We start from the raw sequence: 13397 nt of genomic DNA, 5'->3' as shown, positions 1-13397 counted from the left end.
GTGGTTTGCATGTGCGCTGGTGCTTTCCTCTTAGGACTTAGGGGAACTCCAGCGGTAATAACCACATGCACTTCCCCTTAATCAATGGCCTGGCAACCCACTCGGGGATTTCCACGGCCCTAAAAGCTTGACTATTTCTTAACCGAGGCGTATCCGCGTGGCATTTACTGAAAGACCTTTGCTTCATTGTTGGTGGGTCAGAGGAAATCTTGATAACCCGTGTAGAGAAGATGATCACTGGTCAGCCTGACTGGAAAAGTTCCATCTTCTACGTGATTGAAAAAGAGAATACCGAAACTGTGAAATCTCTGATAATTTCTACTTTTTGTTCTAATCGAGAAAGGAAGGCAGGAATGGTAATGTAGGGGTATGTAAAAAATCACATGATTTTCTTTTTCAGTTTATTTTTACTGTTTTAAAGATTGAGACTACCTTATTTGTTTCCTATGTTGAAACTTCGGTGGGGGGGGGGGGTGGTGGTTGTTTTTATAACTAGGGTAGAGTTGGCTATTAAAAAATTCCCCCTTTTAGCCTTTTATCTCACAGGAGGGATCTCTAAGTTACGATGATAATCTCATGGAAACCTGAAGTCTGAGTCTTCAGCACTGCCATATTTTCCTCAGCACTCCCTGTCTAAGCAATGAATTTGAGCAACTTTAAGGACAGCGCAAGCCAGGGTGGGAGAGCTCCCGTGATTCTCCTGTCTTCCGTAGATCAAAGATAATCGGGAACCAGAGGCAGAACCCATAATATTATTCAGGAATTCATCATCCTCTAGAAACAAGAATGCCCTTTCCATTCAGGAGAGCCAGGCTGAGCTAGCGTATCTTCCAGGTAGACTTGGCTGCCCCTGGCAGGTGAGCGTTCCAGCTGGAATCATATCAGAAAGATTGTTTATCTATCATATGGAGATTTTAATCCACTTTTAAACTTGCTGAGTTCAAAACTTTATAAACCATTTTCCACTCATCTTTGAGACGATTGAAACTACTTTGTGGTCCTTATACACTTTTGATCATGCACCCACCAAAGGAATTTTGAAAAACTATATTTCTCTGCACATTTTTAACTTAACACTAAAACGTAACATTGTACTTGTAAAGGAATTACAAAATATAGACATAGATATTTTACAATAAAATAGATGCTGCAATCTTTTAAATCAATTCAGTGGACTACAAATACCATAGCCATTTGATACCCATGGTCATCCATTGAATCATTCATACATCAGTTCACCATTAATCACTGGAAATATTATATCGTTGCCTTTTGTCCTTGAACATTCTACTTCCCACACAGAATTTATATATATGTTTAAAATGGACATCTTTATGATCACTCTGGCACATATTTCTGAAACAAATATGTGTATAAGTTGAATTTTATTTTTTTTGCCTGTGATAAGGCTCTAAGTGCTAAAGAAAAATTTCTCTTTGATTGCGTAATCACTGATATTACTTTCAGTCCTTATTACACAATTGGCCAAAACAATATAAATGTTGATAATTACTAAAGATAAAAAGTAAAATTCAATTACAAATGCAATCTTAATAGGGGCTGCAGCTTATGTTTGCAGAGTTTGTTCAAGTATGTGTTCAAGAGTATTAACTATTACTAGAATATGGTCGGGTTCAGCATAGATTCTGTTCTTTTTAACCATTGAAAAACTTTTTTCACATAGGTAAGTAGATAGGCCCAGGAGAAATGTTATTATATCGATTTTTCCAAAATCTTTTGAACTTCTGTTTTATAGCCCAAAAACTCATTTAGTGATCTTTAATCCAAAAATTTAATTAGTTATCAGTAGACAGCTCTATTTTTTTTAAATCAGTGACTTGGAAACCACAGGACTTTTGTTACCCAGATAAGGTTGCCAGAAGTAGCAAATTAAAATACAGGACACCTAGTTAAATTTAAATTTAAGATAAACAACAAGGAATTTTTTAATATAAGTATGTTCCCCTGCAATACATTATTCATTGAATACATTATTCATTGACTATCTGCATTTCAAATTTAACCGGATGTCCTATATTTTATATGGCAACACTATATCCAGATATTAGAGTCATTCATTTTCTCAACAGCAACCCCAATTATTTCTAATTGTCCAGGAAGATTTTACACGCAGGGGCAATAGACCATTTTAAAGTACGAGATGGGTGAGAGGTGAGCCTGTCTTTTTTAAGAAGAGAGAACCACTGCGAAAAGATTGGTGAGAAGACAGAATAGGCCTGGCAACCGAAACAGCTCTTGTTTTCAAGTAAATCGGTTTTAGGAACAACCACATGTGGAAACTGAGGATCAGGTGGTTAATTCCCTTCAAACTATTTGTGTTCCCACTTGCCCATTGCTAAATCTTTGTAAAGACTCAGTAAGTTCACCCAAGGGAATACTTATCCCGATTTAAAGACCATGGCCTAAGAAATCCTGAACTGACCAGGACTCCCAAGCTCTTCAAACTAGAAATGAGAGCAGGGATCAAAGTGTCAGGGCCTGGAGTGGATCAATAGGTCTCCTTTGCAACATTTTGCACAACTTTAGCTATTGATGTTTTGGGGGGGAATTGTTTTCCTGTAACAATTCTGTTGCACATGAGCAAGAAATGTATATATTTGTTCACTGCTTTATTCTGTACTAGCCCGGTACCTGCAAATAGTAGGTGCTTAAAAAATCATTGTTGACTGACAAAAATGGAGTCAATCTATCCACTTGGGCCTTCTCTGTTCTAAACCTGCACCCAAATTTTTGGTAGTGTAGCATACCTCACATTTTCCCTCCAACCCTTTGAATATCCCAAATAGTTTATATAAAAACTCACCTTTTCCCTTCCAGCATCCAGCTTACCTAAATACATTTTCTCTCCAAATACTCTTTTAGAGACAGAAATAAGCAAGGAAATGTTTGAGGAAAGTGACAAGGTGGACACACATGGCCATTGCTATCTTTAGTTTGCCAGTTTTTCTCTCTGTCAACGTGTAAGCAAGGCGTGAGAAGTGTGTGAGAGGGTTTTTCACCCCATTCCTGGTTTGAAACTTTGAGAACTCTTAACAGTGGTGTGTTCTCAATATCCTATTCTTAAATAATCATCTTTAAAGTATTTTTTCCCTTGAAGGTAATCATGATAAAAAATATTCTTTCTCTGGAAGGTATTTCACACAATAATAATACTGTAACAACTTCAGTTCCAACCTAATGCTATTTCACTGTAAGTTTTTACATTTTTAATTAAGGAAATACATAAAGAGTCTATCTAGGAATCAAGGACTGAAAGTAAAAGTGAAATCTAACAAAAGAAACACGCTGTTCTGATCCCAAAATAAATAGAAGAATCACTGTAAATGCTCAGAAATTCCTAGTCTGTTGACAACTTCATATCTTGCAAATAAAATATGATTAGATCAACTAGTACTGATGAAAAGTTTACAAAATTATCTTTTAGTACAGACAGACCTGTTCTCAATGTGATGAAATTTGCCCTTATAAATGGTTGCTTACTTTTGATCTCTTTATCCTGACATACTCTAATGACATATAATTTACGTGGTCTAAAGTGCACACATCTTAAGTGTACAGCTAATGAATTTTAACAAATATATATACTTGGGTGATCATCAACCAGAGCAAGATCAAGAACATTTTCCATCACAGTGGAAAATTCCTTCATGCCTTTCTCCAGTCAATACCTACCTACATACTCCATCACCCTGCCTCAACCACGATTCTGATTTCTATCACCATAGATTTGGTTTGTCTATTCTTAAACTTCATGTAAATGGAATCATATGATGTGTACTCATAAAGTCTTCTTTCACTCAGTATAGTTTTAGTTTTATCCACATTGTAGTATGTATCAGTAGTTTGTTTTTTTATTGCCAAGTGGTATTCCACTGGATGAATATACCACAGTGTCTTTATCTGTTCTCCTGCTGATGGACATTTGGGTTATTTCCTGGTTTGACCCCTCATGAAAAGTGAAGCCACTAATATTCCAGTTCAAGCTTTTCGTGAATCTATGGATTCATTTCTGTTGCATAAATGCCTGGACATGGAATTGCCACTGGGTAGGTTTATACTTATTTTTATTAGAAACTGCCAAAAACTTTTACAAAGTGTTTGCACCATTTTACACTCCCACCATCAATATATAAGAATTCTAGTTGCTGAACATCCTTCCTACGACTTAGTATTGTCAACTTTTAAAATTTGACCTCTTCTTTTGAATGTGTGGTGGTAGCTCATGATGCTTTTAATTTTTATTTCCCTGGTGATTAATGATATTGAATATATTTTCATATGCTTTTTAATTATTTAGATATCATCTTTTGTGAAGGGCATCTTCAAATCTTCTGTCCATTTTTAAATTGATAATCTATTGACTTTTTATTATTGATTTAAGGGAGTTATTTATATATTCTGGATATGAGTCCTTTGATATGTGCATTGTGATACTTTCTCCAAGCTGATGGCTTGCCTTTTGCCTTTATTAACAGTTTCTTTTAATGAATAGAATATTTTAATTCTACTGACATCGAATTTAACAATTTTTTTCTTTTACCTGTAGTGCATTTTATATCCCACTTAAGAAATCTTTACCTACCCCAAGATCACAAAGATTTTCTTCTTTGTTTTCTTTTAGAAGCTTTGTGATATTAGCTTTTACACTTAGGAGTATGATTCATCTCAAATTAACTTTTGCATGTGGTGTGAGTTGAGAGGCAAGGTTCATTTTTTTCCTCTAAATATTGTTCCAATGCTATCGCCAATACCATACTGTATTTATCGTTGTATCTTTACAGGAAGCATTGATATTAAATAGCTCAGTCCTCTAACTTTGGTCTTCAAAATTTTCTTGGCTATCCTAAGTTTTTAAAATTTTCGTATAACTTTTAGAATTGTCTTGTGAATATCTTTTTTAAAGTGCCGGGGATTTGATTAGCATTATGTTTAGTCTATAAATAAATGTGAAAAGTATTGACATTTTAATGTTATTGAGTCTTCTGGTCCACAAGCATGGTATATTCCTCCATTTATTTGTCTTCTTTATTTTCTTTGTTTTCGGTACAAAGATCTTTCTCACCTTTTGTTAGGTTTATTCCTAAGTATTTCATATTTTTGATGCTATTGTAAATACTATTTTTGTTTTTTAGAATTAGATGGCTATTTGTATATTTCTCTAGGTCTTTTTTTTTTTTTGAAGATTGGCACCTGAACGAACAACTGTTGCCAACCTTATTTATTTATTTTTTTTGGTTTTTCTCCCCAAATCCCCCCAGTACAGAGTTGTATATTTTAGCTGTGGGTCCTTCTAGTTGTGGCATGTGGGATGCCACCTCAACATGGCCTGATGAGTGGTGCCATGTCTGCACCCAGGATCTGAACGGTGAAATCCTGGGCCACCCAAGCAGAGCACATGAACTTAACCACTTGGTTAGGGCCAGCCTCTGTTTTTTACTTTAGATTTTCAATTGTAAATAGTATTTTTTAAATTGCATGTTTAGTTATTTGCTGTTAGTAGGGAGAAATAAAATTTATTTTAGAATAAGGATGTTTTGTCCTGCTACCTTGCTAAATTCACTTGTTGTAGTCATTTCTTAGATTCTTCTGGATTTTCTTTAGCAATCATGTCATGTCATCAATAGATAAAAACCATTATATTTCCTCCTTTCCTATTTTTATTCCTTTTTTTCCCTTGCTTTATTGTACAACTCAGGACCTCTAGTACAGCGGTGAATAGACTTGATTAGAGTCAACATCCTTGCTTTATTCCTGACTTTAGGGAAAAAGTGATGTTAGCTATAGATTTCTCATAGATGTTCTTTATCAAATTGAGAACGTTTCTTTCTATTCTTAGTATACTAAGAGTTTTTTAAAATCATAAATGAGAGCTGTATCTGTAGAGATGATCATATAGTTTTTCTCCTTTATTCTGCTAATATGGAAAATTACCTTGATTAATTTATGAGTATTAAATCAACCTTGTATTTCTAAGATAAACTTCACTTGTTCCTGATGTAATATCCTTATTATATATTGCTAGACTTAATTTTCTAGTATTTTGTTTAAGACTTTTGAGTTAAGTGTGGAAAAAGGGATAAGGGGAAAAAATGGAAATAGGATCATTGAGATACAAAGAGAACAGAACATCGCTAGAACAAAATATTTAAATTTGGTAGAGAAGATGAGAACTAATTAAACATCAACAATTTATAATAAACACTGCTACTGTTTAATGAAGAGAAAAACATGATAAAATATACTTATTACATTTGATCCCATGACAAGTATTTTTGTGGTTATTGTTAGTGCTGTCTAGTCAATTCCAGCTGCTAGGGACCCTGTGTACCACAGAGCAGAACCCTGCCCAGTCTTTTTGCGCCGTCCTCTCTCATCCCCCCATGCTATATCAGCCAATGCTCTGTTGCCAGTGCTGTTCATAGGGTTTTCACAGCCAGTTTTTTTGGAAATGGGTGGCCAGGTCCTTCTTCCTAGTCTGTCTCGGTCTGGAAGACTCCGCTGTAACCTGTCCACCATGGGTGCCTCTGCTGGTATTTGAATACCAGTGGCATAGCTTTCAGCATCACAGTACCACACAGCTGCCACAGTATGACAACTGACAGATGGTGCTGTGGTCCTCTGACGGGGAAGTGAACCCGGACCACAGCAATGAGAGCGTCGAATCTTAACACTAGACCGCCAGGGCTGGCTGAAGTAAGTATTACTAGCAAAATTTTAGAGCCACGGCAGCTGTGGTAGTGGCCCCATAGTCACATCAGTCAAAGGTAACACTCTGGAGTAGGTCACAAGTGTAAGCAGTTAGCAGCTCTCACAGCATTTGGGGTTTGGTGCATGGGGAGATAAAGTAGGCCAACGCACGACTGAAGGCTAAAGAATACTAGGTGTCCGCCCTAGGACCTGACCAATTCTTATAGGAGCCAAACTACATGATTTCTTTGAGGGTGAAAATATTGGAACTGACAGGTCCCTTTGCTGGCTAGGAAACAGCACTCTCAGACCTAAGGAGGCTTGTTTCAAGCAAAAGAAGTGAGCTAAGAAGACTGGAAGAGGTTGCAGGAGAGAGAGAATATCAAGCTAGCTGTCGTATATAGGAGGACTCTAGCACTGACTTGTTTTCCCCTTCTCCAAGCTCTCCAGCCTTCCACTGCTGACTCCGTGCCTCTTTAGGGAAATACCAGGATACTTAGGGCCAAGCAGACTCTCTGTCATCTGAAGGAAGGGTAGGATCACAGCCCCTCTCTCAATGGCACTGGGGCGCAAAATTTAAGAAGGCGCTCACTCTTAGGGTTGTGATCCTAGTCCCGGCCCTGGGCAAGTGCAAAATGTGCATTAGATGGGCCTTTCTGAATCGGGAGTGATAGAAACAAGAGAGTTCTTGTTGAATTGGTCTTACAACCTCTGAATTAAATGGCCATAAAATGTTCTCCAACAAAATCTCTAATGTCTCTAGAAAAGCAGAGGCTTGGCAGCTCAGGGGCTTCCTGGTGGACAGTGCTTGACAGCAGCAATAGCCGAGTTTGCAGCCCTGTAGTGGCAGCAGAGCAGCTCTGGAGCCAGAAGATCTGGCTTTGAACCGCACTTTCTGCCTCCTGGCTGGATGACTGCAGCAGACACTGTTGGTGCTCAGGCCAGATCCTCTTTACCTCCCTGTGCACCCAAATCCCAGATGCTTCCGCGCTGCTAACAGCCGACACCTGTGACCTACTCTAGAGACTTACCCTCGGTTGATGTGAGTCTGAGACCACTACCACAGCTGCTACCATTGCCACCCCTGCCCTTCTCCTTGTGGATCGGGCCGAGGCTAGAGCCCTTGCTCAGCTCATTCCCCTGCTGGATCCTGCTGCTCTCATTTGCTAGAGACTTTCCTGAACATTAGTACACTCTCCATAGATCATGTGTTCTTGAATCTCTGTGCTAGCTTCTGCTTCTAGAAAGCCTAACACAATGGTGCCTAGAGCAAGTTACCCATTATTCACCCCCCTGTACCTCAGCTGTAAAGCGGGAACAATAGTACACACTTCGTAAGTGTTGTAAGGATTAAATGAGTTGATACTTGTGAGGTACTTAGAAAAGTGTCTGACACACAGAAAGAGCTCAATAAGTTTAGCTCTTATTATGAGAGGTTGGTGCCATCTGATAATAAAATATGGCAGTTCTTTATAATAATTTTCTGAATGGCTAATGAGTACAGTTGTTTTGGAAATGATGCTTCTCGGGCCAAGTCAATGTCTTACTTTTACCATTAGTCACAAGGAATGTGTTAAGTTGGGTCAACGTTTCACAGCAGCCCATCACTACAACTGAGAAAAACAAACTCAAAGTGTAATCCCTACTAAGACGAGGAAACACACAATATTTTTAAGGCCCTCCAGTATCTCTGTCAGTAGAGTAGTTATTGAATAAATTATATGTTTAAACCATGAAACATTATACAGTTATAAAAAAATAGTAATAATACTTGCCTAAGAGAAGCTAATTCAAATTCTCTCTGGAGGAACGCATCCTCAAACTGGGTCACAAAATCCCATTGATAGAGCCCCAATGAATATGAGCTTACACGTAAAGGCCACAAGACAAATTAGAATCACCAAATAAAAAGAAGTACATAAATATATGTTTAAGGAAATAAAAGAAGGAATAGAAAACACGGGTAAGAAGCAAGAGGTTATAAAAAATGAACAGGAAAATTTGTAAAAGAACAAAATAGAACTTCTAGAAACTGAAAAATAATCATTGAAATTAAAACCTTAAGGAAATACTTACACCACTAATGAAGAGATAATTAATGAACTTGATAAACAACTTGTAGAAACTACTAGATGAAGAAATGGAAAAATGAAAATGTTGTTAGACATGGAAGATGGGTCCTATATTTGTCTAATTCAAGATCCAGAAAGAGATAATAAACAGACAGAGAAAAATCCAATATAAAGTGGTGGTGGCTGAGACTTTCCCAGAAATGTTGAAAGACACCAAGCCCAGAGTCAGTAATTTAAGGTGGCAATTGCTTCATTAAGCCACAACCAAACAGGAATCACCAATGAATATTCAAGAACAGATTATCTTGAACACATATTTGAAAAGTCATTTACAACTACCAATAAAAACTTTAATGTTTCTGGAAGTATATTATGAAAATGAGAGCGAATGCCAGATTTGGAGCTCTTCTGCTAATGAAATGAGTTTATGGAGAACATTTTGACACATTTTACTATATTGTTTTCTCACATCAGGTGCTATGGAAAAAAAAACTTTTTTTTTTTTTTTTGGTGAGGAAGATTGGCCCTGAGCTAACATCTGTTGCCAATCCTCTTTTATTTTGTATATGGGATGCTGCCACAGCATAGCTTGATGAGCAGTGTATAGGTCCGAGCCCGGGATCTGAACCTGCAAACCCCAAGCTGCCAAAGTTGAGCACACGAACTTACCCACTACACCACCAGGCCAGCCCCTAGGAACAAACCTTTTAATAAATGAGACTATTCCTCTGAATGTTTGATGAATATGTTGAAAAAATGATTTTTAAGTGTGTGGGAGCTAATATTCATTTTCTGTTAATAAAGATCAGAAAATAGAAAATAAAGCAAATTCTTGTTATTTCATTCTATATAATTTCTTTTCATTTTAGTCTTCAGATAAGATTAGGAAAGTACAATTTAACCTAATGTGTGGCAAAAGGCATAGTTAAAGAAAAAAAAATTCTGACATGCACGGAACTTGTTCAAAATGGTCTATAGAATTATATGCAATAATTGAAGAGAACTGCCTGATTTTATGTTATCCTATTTTTATACCTGACAATGCAAGTATAAAGGAACAGGAATCTGGAAAGGGAAAAGTCAATAAATTTGTTTTTTGGATAGATTCACAAACATTTTCTCTTAAAACGGAAAGCATTGCTTTCTACAAATTACAAATACAGTATATTGACTCAGAAACTGAGAATACTTGAGTTATCAGGTTTTGTCAGTAAGGGAGTTTTCAAAATAGTCCTCATCTGATACAGTTAGCAGTGCTTCAACTTTGGGCAATTATTCCTGTTTTTCTGATGCGTGAAAAAATTCTGAGAGTGGCTGAGGTCAATCATCCCAATAAGTAGGTATTTACTACAATGACATAGTAAAAATCACACCACTTCAAGCAGTAAACCAAAAATAGTAAGACAGATTAATTAAGAGAGTTCCAACTATTCAGAGAGTAAACTCATGCTATTCCATGCATCCACAATGAAAATTCTTAGGAATATTCTTAAAGATAACTTCTTGACTTACCTCGCTGATAAATTTTCTCTCTTATAAGACAGAGGAAGTGGTAAGATCTGGCCTTTACTGTAATCAACATGAAAGAACTAGTTGATGAAGTAAAAAATATCAAAGACCTTAAGAGAAAGGGGCAATGTTGTCTTGGATCCTTTTCATAACTATAGTAAATTGCATTCTAGGGCAAACAGATCCTGAGATGGAGATTGTGTGCAGGTGGGTTACTGGGTAATGCTTTCCGAGACAACACCTGCAAAGGAGTGAAAGCAGCAAGATTGAACAGGGGGATAAACTGAATCACAATGCAGTTGCAACAGAGGTCGTGGCAGTTCTCACAGGAAACTCTAAAACTGGGATGGCACTTCAAAAATGTCTGTAATTGAAGGAGCCAGACCTTGTACTCCCACATCAACCAGTCATTAGATACAGGATGCTGCCTGGGAAAGCATGGGAGAGGTAGCTCCTTTCGGCCCATTACAATGTCTTTGGAGAGTCTCAGCTGAGTGCCATCAGTAGCTAACACTCCCAACAGCTTGGGTCATGAGTGACTCAAAGCTTAAGGGGGATCTGGACGGCACAACACATTCATTGCAATGGCCAAGGAAGAGAACGCTTGTTATAGTCATACATCTACCCCCAACTTTAGGTATGTACATTTCAGAAAGGTTAAAGGATCAGGAAAAAATTGAAACAGGAGGAGATTTGTAGCTCGCAGAAGCATTCATTCAATTAATAAATACTTGAAATGGACTCACTCTTTGTTGAACTTTGTGCACGATACTGCAGAAACAATGAAGAATAATAATTAGTCACAACTACTGGTTTACTGAGGCCAGCTGCTGCCTGCTGTTGAGAGCCGGTTATCAGTATTTCTTCCCAACTCCCAGTGATGTTCTGTTGGTAACTTGAAATGGGCTGTGGTGGGAGTGTTTACACCATGGAAACTGGATAATGCTACAGAACAGAGCTTTTAACCCCAAAGAATCAATTCTGTTAAACTTGTACCAACACAATACTGTACCCCACTTTTGAGCTGACAATCCAGTAGAGCTGGAAAAGTCTAAAATTGTCCACTCTGCCTCTGGTCCTTTGAAGTAGCTGCACATACCCGTGTATGTATGAAGGTGAGTTCTAGACATTCCTAGACTGTTCATAATAGGAAACTTAGACTCATGCTGTCCAATGGAAATATAATATGAGCCATATTTGTAACTTAAAGTTTTCTAGGAGCCACATTTTTTAAAAAGCAAAAAGGGGGAAATTGTCATATATTTTATTTAATTCAGTATATCCAGATTATTATCATTTCAACATGTAATCAATATAAAAATATTTTACTTTTTTTGTACTACTTCTTCAAAATCCATGTGTATTTTTTGCTTACGGCATATCTCAGTTCAGATGATAAATTTACATCGAAATACTTGAACTGTATTGGATTTCAAAAAATTCATAGTTGAAAAAGTAGATTTACACAGCCAAGTTGTTCCAAACATACTTAAAATTTTTTCAAATAACTAAAATCAAATATGAAAATTATTTTCTTTTAATATTTGCTTTTGCCTTGACAAAACTTGTTCATCTTTTCTGAGAAGAGTTGGTTTGACTTTGAAGGAAAAGCACGTCAAGCTGCCATCATGCTTTGCAGTTCAGTCTCAAAGGATACGGGGCTGATACCAAACAAGGAATTGCATTCTCTCTCATCATAGATCCTACAAAATTTAGATATGTCCTTCATGTAACGTTGGATTTACAGTGGTTTCAGCAGTTTGCAACAGTTTTTAGGATTATATAACAAGATTGGTAAACTGGTATTTCGTGGATTGAATAATGTGGGGAAAACAACATTGCCACACATGCTAAAAGATGACAGACTTGGACAACATGTCCCGACATCACACATCCCACTTCACAAGAACTAACCATTTCTGGCATGACCTTTACAATTTTTGATTTGGGTGCACATGTTCAAGCTCAAAGAATATGGAAAAACTACCTTTCTGCTATCAATGGCATCGTATTTCTCGTGGATTGTGCAAACCGTGAAAGGCTGTTAGAATCAAAACAAGAAGTTGATTCACTAGTTGATAAGTGATACCATTGCTAACATGCCTACTGATTCTTAGGAATAAGATCAACAGAACTGAAGCCATCAGTGAAGAGAGGTTACAAGAGATGTTTGGTTTATATGGTCAGACAACAGGAAAGAGCAGTGTATCTCTGAAAGAACTGAATGCCTGACCCTTGGACGTTTTCATGTACAGTGTGCTCAAAAGACAAGGTTACAGAGAAGACATCCGCCGGATGGCACAGTACATTGATTAACACCAACCTGCCTTGGTTCCAGCCTCACCATTCAGGCCTACTCAGAGACTGGGTCATTCAACACGTGTAACTTGAATTCAACAGACTCTTGCTAGCTATAAAACAAATGTTTCTTAGATTACTAATATCGTATCAACTTAATTTGAGGGAAAATTGAAAACTGATTCAAGTAAGTTTGAATATCACACTGTTAGCTTTCTAATTCCATAAAAATAATTCGTTTTTGCAGTTTGTAATCTAACATTCCCCTCAGTGCCATATATAAAGAGCAACTTTCCAGGAGTACATTTAAAGCACTTTTTAACAACACGAAACTACAAATATAAATCATATTTAAAAGCTCATCCTGTTAAATTTTTTCAGTACTTTTTGGAACTAGTCTGTAAGCTTTAGATTGTATGTCCACCTATCTTAAGTGTATAGTTAATAATTAGCTTATTGGTGGTTGCATGATGCCTTACAGTTCTCAGTAATATTTTTTCTTATGCAAATGTCATGCAATTAAACAAACTCTAATGTTTGGCATTGTAGAAAAAAAAAAGCATATCAATTTCAAAACTACGTCTGTCAAAGTTTAGTAAATCCACTAACTTATGATAACTCACTGTTAACTTCAAATTCAAAGTGGTATTGCATAAGTTGAAAGCAACTCTATGTTGGTCAAAGGGTACAAACTTTCAGTTACAAGATGAATAAATTCTGAGGATGTAACGTACAGCGTGGGACTATAGTTAACCATACTGTATTGTGTATCTCAAAGTTGCTAAGAGAGTAGATCTTACATGTTCAAAA

At 36.9% G+C, this 13397-nt stretch overlaps 1 pseudogene; it reads left to right on the top strand.

Annotated features, from left to right (window-relative positions):
• The first annotated feature begins 12007 nt into the window (after positions 1–12007).
• LOC124251747 (GTP-binding protein SAR1b-like) lies at positions 12008–12605 on the top strand (annotated as a pseudogene).
• Positions 12606–13397: the final 792 nt, after the last annotated feature.

Source organism: Equus quagga, chromosome 14, assembly GCF_021613505.1.
Source record: "Equus quagga isolate Etosha38 chromosome 14, UCLA_HA_Equagga_1.0, whole genome shotgun sequence".
NCBI lineage: Eukaryota > Metazoa > Chordata > Mammalia > Perissodactyla > Equidae > Equus > Equus quagga.
The sequence above is the reverse complement of the archived record's forward strand: the minus strand, read 5'-3'. Positions and strand labels throughout refer to the sequence as shown.